Genomic DNA, 8,453 nt, shown 5'->3' on the forward strand with positions numbered 1-8,453 from the left:
CAAAAGCAAACTCTGACACCAAAATACCACTCAAGGCCTGCAAAAATGTAAACACTACTGAGCATCATTAACTACATTACCAAAAAAATTGAAAACACAATTGTCACAGTGTGAGACTTTTCTTTTTACAGTTTCACAACTGCCAGGATGCATTTGAGCAACCCTTATTTATTCTCAAATATGTTTTGGGCATTTACTATAGATTTGTGCATTTCATGGGAATAGTTACATAATGCAGAAAATGCAGTAATATCACAACTCAATGCAAAATGAGTCATGTCATGCCGTGGACAATGACGTGGTCAATGACTGTTGCTCTCATTTCATCTGTAATGAAAATGCGTTGTCTTGCTTGCCCTCCTTCTCCTCTCCCTCCTTGGCCTGCTCCTCTTTGGACTACTTCTCGCCCTCTTTGGCCCACTCCTCGGCCCGCTCCTCTCCCTCCTCGACCTGCTCCTCTCCCTCCTCGGCCTGCTCCTCTCCCTCCTTGACCTGCTCCTCTCCCTCCTCGGCCCGCTCCTCTGACACAAACTCCTCTCCCTCCTCTGACACGAACTCCTCTTCTTCTGTCTTGATCATCCATTTTTGTTTTTGAACCTTCAGCAAACTGTACTGACTTATATAGGTGTGGTCACATCATTTGCAATAGGTGTTTTCAATTATGAGTCGTTGTGTTTACTGATTGACACCAGGTATGTTCATTGTGTTCAAGTTTTGCTGATTGTGGGTAGCATTTTGCATCACATGAGCTTCACAATGCATATTGGAGCAGAGTTATATGCAAAATGTGTTTTAGCACGGCAAAATGTGTTTAGAGTTTTGAGAAAAAGGGGATGGGTTTTGTGAACAGTGTCTACAGGTGAATTGTGTTTGTGGTTGTGGCAAAAAGGGGGTAGTTTTACTAAATGTGTTTAGGCAACTGGTCATTTGGTTTAGAGTACTGGGTTTTGTGTTTTGGCAATAGAGAAAAACTGTAACACCAGCTAGATTCATGTTCTGTAATCAGCTGCACATCTAGGCTACAGATCAGCTGTTACACATAGTCTCAGGTTTATAAGGTGGGTTTGTTCATAATGAAGCAGAAGTTATGAATGAACCTTGGGTCCCATCAGAGCTGTGAGGACATTTTTATTTTTTAGTAGCTGAAATTATTTTAAGTTGCCAAAAGTCTGACCGTTATATTATTAAATATCAATATTTATATATTTATATCATTCAAAAGATAGATAGCACAGTTAACATCAACTATCTGAACACACTATATCTCCACCCTAACTGCTTGTGGCAATTTGCACTGGTCTGTGTCAATTAGATGGTTTTATTTGTATAGAGTGGCCATTTAGCACCGAATGTACCCTGTGTCTTTATTATTGCATATTTGGTATTGCAGTAATCCTAAAGTAATAGAAAGTAATCAAGTTACATTACTTTAATATTGTGGCACTTGGATTATGTTACTGACTACATTTTTTAACAGGTAACTAGTGACTGTATCGAATACATTTTTAAAGTAACCCCCCCCCCCAACTCTGCACACAAATATATTCAATGCTGTCCACTAAACTGAACAGGTTGACATGAGGCAACATCTATGCTCACCCATCTGTTTCACTATCCACATCTCTCTGTCCTTTTAACTACATCTGATGATTTGTCTATCCGAACCCTAACTCTAACCCTACATCCATCCATCAACCCTGTCTATCACATAGAAGTCCATCAATCTATCCATATCCATCCATACACCAAACTATGCATCCATAATTCCAGCTGACATTATTTGGTTGAATTTCTAATTTAACATATTTTTCTCACTTTGACAGGTGAAACATTTAATTCTTTAAGTGTCCAGTATAGGATTGGAAGCACCACACTAAGCAAGATTGTGATGGAGACATGTGCAGCCGTAACTGTACCTAACCTGTACTGTGTGACGATTACTTTAAGGTAAATGACTGTAATGTCGATGTAGGCTATGCAATTATATACACTTAATATACTGTACTGAATATCACATTACCCATGTTCATAAAATCAACATGTTGAATGATATACTGTCAAAAATGTCTATTACTCAATGCAACAATGAAATTGCATGGACATAATTGTCTGAATCCCTAATGCTGTATTTCGTTTTCCTGATGACATCCTTGTTAGTGAGCATGGGTACTGTAAAATATGCAATCACAAAAATAGAGAAGAGTGAACTGTAAAAATGGCTAGGGATGAAGTTAACATGTGCATGGATATAAGTGGACAGTTTTGGTATTAAAACCATTGATGATGCTCATTCTATGCATTCAATTCACTAATGATGTTGAAAAAAGGATTAATTCACAAATATTTCCATGACCCTATCTTACTTGTGGTTCACAGACACCATCAACTGAGTTCGAGTGGAGGGCCATTGCAAGAGACTTTGCAGATAAGTGGCAATTTCCACACTGCTTAGGGGCTTTGGATGGGAAACACATCTACATTCAACCCCCTGCGAAAAGTGGAAGCATGTTCTACAATTATAAGTCAAAGTTTTCAGTCATTCTTATGGCTGTAGTTGATGCCAACAACAAGTTTGTCATTCTGACCTGAGAGAGGCTATGGACACAGGCCTACTGCACATCCCCCCTGACAATGCTCTTCCTAACACTGATGTAATGATGCCATACATGTTTGTTGGTGATGAGGCTTATCCACTGAGACTCGATCTCATGAAACCCTATCCCTTCCAAAACCTGAGCACAAGTCAAAGAATCTTTAACTACCGTCTCTCAAGGGCACGCCGTGTTGTAGAGAACGCATTTGGAATTCTGGCCAATCGCTTCAGGGTTTTCAGGACAACTATCTGCCTGGATCCAGACAAGGTAGTTACCATTACTTTTGCCTCTCTATGCCTACACAACTTCTTACACCACCAGAGATCTGATGCCTATGTACCACCTGGCTATGTGGATGCTGAAGATGCCAACCATCAAGTCATTGAAGGCACATGGAGGAGAGAGGGAGCACTTCAGTCAGTGTCAATTGGCAGAGCAAAAAACCCCACAGTGCAAGCAAAAACACAACGGGACACTCTCTGCCAATACCTTGTGGCACCTGCGGGGAGTGTGTCATGGCAAGAAAACATGGTGTAGATTCTGGGGATCCGTTATATTTCCTACCCATCACTAGGAGTCAAGTATTAACTCGCTTTTCAGTGTATGTTTTTGTGTACATATTTTGTACAAATGTACAAAATATGTGTTCTACACCATTGACAGAAACATTTGAGGTAGATAACTAATCCTAATCCTATCATGGTACATATCTGAGGACACATTATAAAGGCATGAATGTGCCTGCCACATTTCAACTACTCTGGCCTCCATGGCCCCAGTCCAAACAACACACTGTGGAGGTACAGGCATTGACATGCTTCCTCTTCTAGTCATGTTTTGTTTTTTTCATGCAGGCGCAGTGAGGGAAAACCCACTGATCTCAGGTGAATCGGCTCATAGCTCTGCTTTAACTGTGCGATACCCTCAAGAGGAGCGAACAAAATATCAAACAGGTTTGATTTTCATCCGACCAGGCGATTGCTGGTCGGGAGCTGGTCGGGAGGGGCAAATCGGTGCCCGTTACCCCCTGTATACTACATGACACACGACGCACGATTAAGCTGAAAGTCGGCCCGAGACCAAAAATTATCGCAAGACTCAAAAATCGGCCCAAAAAAGGGAAAAAATGGCACAGTGTATGCCCAGCTTTAGTAGAGAAATAGTTTTTAGGGATAGATGTAATCCCTGATGACATCCTATACGAAAGGTACAGATTTTCATTGGATGGACTGCACTACATTTGTCAACTGATGGAGCCATATGTCAACTGTGGAGAACATGCATGTCAGCCTAGGCTACTTCCTCCCACAGTAAATGGTGTTTTAACATGGACTCACTGAAACATACCCTGAACAAATGAGGTGCTGTGAGTGCTGCTGCCTCCACAGGGGTCTGATGTCAATCAATCAATCAATCAATCTTTATTTGTATAGCGCCAAATCACAATAAAGTTATCTCAAGGCACTTTACACATAGAGCAGGTTCTAAACCGAACTCTTCAGGTTTTAACTTTAAAGAGACCCAACATTCCCACATGAGCAAGAGTGGCGAGAAAAAACTCCCTTTTAACAGGAAGAAACCTCAGGCAGAACCAGACTCAGAAGTCGGCGGACATCTGCCTCGACCGGTTGGGGTTGAGAGGAGAGAGAAAGGAAGGATAGAGGAGAGAAGCACAATGAAATCAAGAAGGAAGCTTGAAGGTCCGGGACTGGAATCCGTCATCCGGACGTCTACAGGCCCAGATTATCTGTGGGACGAGAAAGCACAGACAACTCCGGGGAAGAAGTTTAGGTTATTGAATGCATAATAGAACATGAATGTTAATGGATATAGATGGATGGATGTCACCCCCCATGTTTTCCTGTGGGCTGCAAACAATATCAAATAAATTCTGTTGATTTCATCCAAACAACAGAGACAGTGTGAAGAAATAAAGCCTTGTCACTGACCGCTTTGAAGTATGTTTTTATACTTATTCTTGACTTGTTCCCAAGTCTGTTTAGCTCCACTAGGGTTGCATCTGAAATAATGAGGTTAATAATAATGGTCACACATGGAATAACTGCAAAAACATGAATTTATGAAACGCACAGCTACTTGTGCTGTCATGGTGAAGAATTAATATTCCAACACAAAACACGCTCATACGGAGGTGCTGAGCCTGAGAACTCAATGGTAAATATAAATGAAAGGAAGGGAACAGAGGAAGCACTCTGCCTGAAACGTCTGTGCCATTAATAAAGTGACATTGTGTGATCAGAGCGTTGTCCGTTTATATTGTCCAATTAATTAATATTGTCTAATCTCACAAATTTACACATTAACAGAGTCAGCAATTTTCTGCCAGCATTCCTTCCTGGCTCTTGCTGCAGCAACAGTGTTGCTTTGGGTCTGGATGATGTGTTTGAATTCTTCATATTGTTGAAGAATAATTGTCTGCTCCTCCATGGTAAAGTAGTCTGCTCTGCAGGGTTTCTCCATGTTTGTGATTGGTCAGATGCTGCAAACACCTCCCCTTTTATGTGAGCAAGCAGTGATCCAGATTGGAAAACCCTGGGTTCAATTACCGAGTTGATAACCAGCTTCATAGTACCGCTTATCAGGATTGTGAATGTCTGGGTAAGTCAACCCAGGTAACAGAGAGATATCCTGGGTATGTTAATCCAGCTTGGTAGCACAGGCCTCAGGTCTTTATTTGACACAGGTTTATAAACACATGTATTCATTCCTCATTTGTCCTGTTTCTCTGTAGATCAGCAAACATCTTGTTTTATCTATTATGGTTTGATTTTGCAGTTGGTGCTGTTGAATACTCACATGTCCTCCATGTTTACTTGTTGTCTTGGTAACGTTAGTTATATTCCTCTGAGGTTTTCTCTTTAATAATACTATTTTCACTCATTAATTCATTGCAGTTGCTTCAGCTACATTGTCTTAAATGCATCTGATGATCTGGAAACCACACCATCTCAACTCCACCCAACACTGGACAATAGACTCAGTTTCAACAAGCACATTACTGTCACTCAAAAAAGGAATCACCAAAGACTATTGGTCATCAGAAAGCTTAAAGGACTCCATGTTGCCTCCTGTCTCCTGCTACTGTTGTACCAGAGCATTATTATTATTATTATTATTATTATTATTATTATTATTATTATTATTATTATTATTATTATTATTGTTATTGTTATTATTGTTATTATTATTATTATTATTATTATTATTAGTCAGCCCATCCTACTGTACTCTTCCACCTGCTTCTTTAACATGTTATCTCTTACCAACTGGAACAAAGTCACACACATAACTAACACTGCTGTCAGGATCATTGATCTCCCCACACCCAACCTCACAGAACTATATAATAAAGCTATTGCATGCATTACAATCTCAATATCACATGACATCACACAGCCACTCAATGACCACCTTACTGTAATAACATCCATGTGCTGGTAGAGAGCATTGAGGTACAGTAGAGCTCACTGATTTGTGCAGTCATAGTCAGTTTAAACAGCAGACCTCACTGAACAGGTCTGAGTGTGTGCTGCTGTCTGTCATCTTATGTTGTTATTATTGTTGTATTGCTGTTATTGTGTGCTGTTGTATGAAATGTTATCTGATATTTACAATACTGTGGAACATCTTAACCCTTAAACACAATGACATTTAAAAAAAGAGTATAGTTACTAAAGTCAAGACTTTCTGGCAACAATAGTCAGTAAATAGCTCTCAGTGTTATACTTCATAGTTCAGTTACTGTAGTCTGTACAGAAGGTGATGGTTGATGGTTGAGGGTTTTAATAGTGTGAGGTTTCACAGCAGAGAGCTAAAGGACAGTCTTACTGTGGCTTTTTTTGGGCTGGTTCACATATCACTTTGACCACAATGGAAAATGACAGGGGAGGGTTCACAGGACTTGTTGCATGTCTGTATATGCAGACAAACACAGTCAGCCAAAACAGCTTCCCCATTTCATTGTTCATATACTTATTAACTGTGTCAGTACATAATGGAGACATTTCTAAAATGTAGAAATACTCATATTCAGCTTAATAGAGGAGAATACAGTCTTGTTGAGATAGTTTCTACATTAGTAGAGATGAAGAAATGAAATGTATTTTTATGACCCTTGATGTTCACCTCAGACCACACTGTGCTGTACTTCCTGTACAAGAGACGTTGACTCACTCACTCCTCCCTTCTTGTAGACCATCAGAGTCTCCCTATAAGGAGGTTTAAAAAGTCATCAGTGTCCTTTTCTGACTCCTCCTCCATCAAACATATATTTCATATACATATTAACTGTGTCAGTATATATTAGAGAAATGTCTAAAATGTAGAAACATTATAATCATCCTATTAGAAGAAAATAAAGTCTTAATAATAAAGAAACTTAATGTATTAATCATTTGCTGACAGTGACTCCTTCCATTCACTGCTCACACACAAACACATCAGATTAATGTGATAAAACATCAGTTCCTCTCTGAGCTGCAGTTACACTTCCTCTTTGGAACACAGCATTCATCTTTTTATTCATAAGTACAGTAGAAATATATCTGAAGCATTATAATGATCAATATATGCTTGTATAAAAGTTACATAGAGGCAACAAAGCAGTAAAATATGTTATACAACAAGGACAGAGCTTTTCTGATAATGTCCCTGTTTGGACTCAGCTTCCCTATTTTCTGTCTCATCCTTCTTAACTTCCCACAACCTCTACAAAAGCAAAAGAGAAATGAACACTGGTGCACAACATCTTACATTCTCTCCTAATCTAGGCAGGTTAAGATATGCAATATTTATATAAAAACATAAAGATATTCAGAGGAGAAGGTCTGTTTGTGAAGTTTCCTCCATCATGTCACTTCTTCTTCATGTGTATTGTCTCATATGTGTCCTGGACACGAGGAGTCAAACCCTGGGAGGAAAACACATTAGAAATTCAATGAGTAATACTGTGAACGCTGTAATTGACTAAGAATAATAATAATAATTTAACATTTATACAATCAGCTGCTCTTCATCTCCTTTCAATGTATTCTCATCCTCTATTCATATATCATATGAAAAGTTGTGCACTACTTTTAGTATGATGTCATATTAATATTAATACATGCAGTAACATGAGTGATCAGTGAGCCTGCACAACCAAGTCTCACTGTAGTTCTTAAAATAGTCCTGAAATGTAATCTATTGATTCATGTCCATTAATCCACCAATATTATATAATACTTTAAAAATATAACTGCTATATTATTCTACATTTAACCAGGAGATTTGACCTCTGTTGTGTCTTCATCAGCATCACTTCATCAAAGTGTGCAGGCTCACTGATCACTCATGTTACTGCATGTATTTAAATTTGTTATGTGAACCAACTTTTCATATGATATCATATGAATAGAGGATGAGAACAACCTGCTCCTTTGCATCATTGATGGTGTAAAAACTCACCGTATAGATGCCCTCTTCACCATTCTGTCAGGGGAAGAAAACAACCATATTAGATACAATGTAACTGTGTAACTCTATCTATCTATCTGTCTATCTGTCTATCTGTCTGTCTGTCTATCTGTCTGTCTGTCTGTCTGTCTGTCTGTCTGTCTATCTATCTATCTATCTATCTATCTATCTGTCTATCTGTCTATCTGTCTATCTGTCTATCTGTCTATCTGTCTATCTGTCTATCTGTCTGTCTGTCTATCTGTCTGTCTGTCTGTCTGTCTGTCTGTCTGTCTATCTGTCTATCTGTCTATCTATCTATCTCATGTTGTTCCCATTTTTTAATAATAAATATGGGTGAATATTATAATGTCTGTCATCTACAGTTGTTCTTATCATAGGACT

Source organism: Scomber japonicus, chromosome 22 (assembly GCF_027409825.1).
Source record: "Scomber japonicus isolate fScoJap1 chromosome 22, fScoJap1.pri, whole genome shotgun sequence".
NCBI classification, from domain to species: domain Eukaryota; kingdom Metazoa; phylum Chordata; class Actinopteri; order Scombriformes; family Scombridae; genus Scomber; species Scomber japonicus.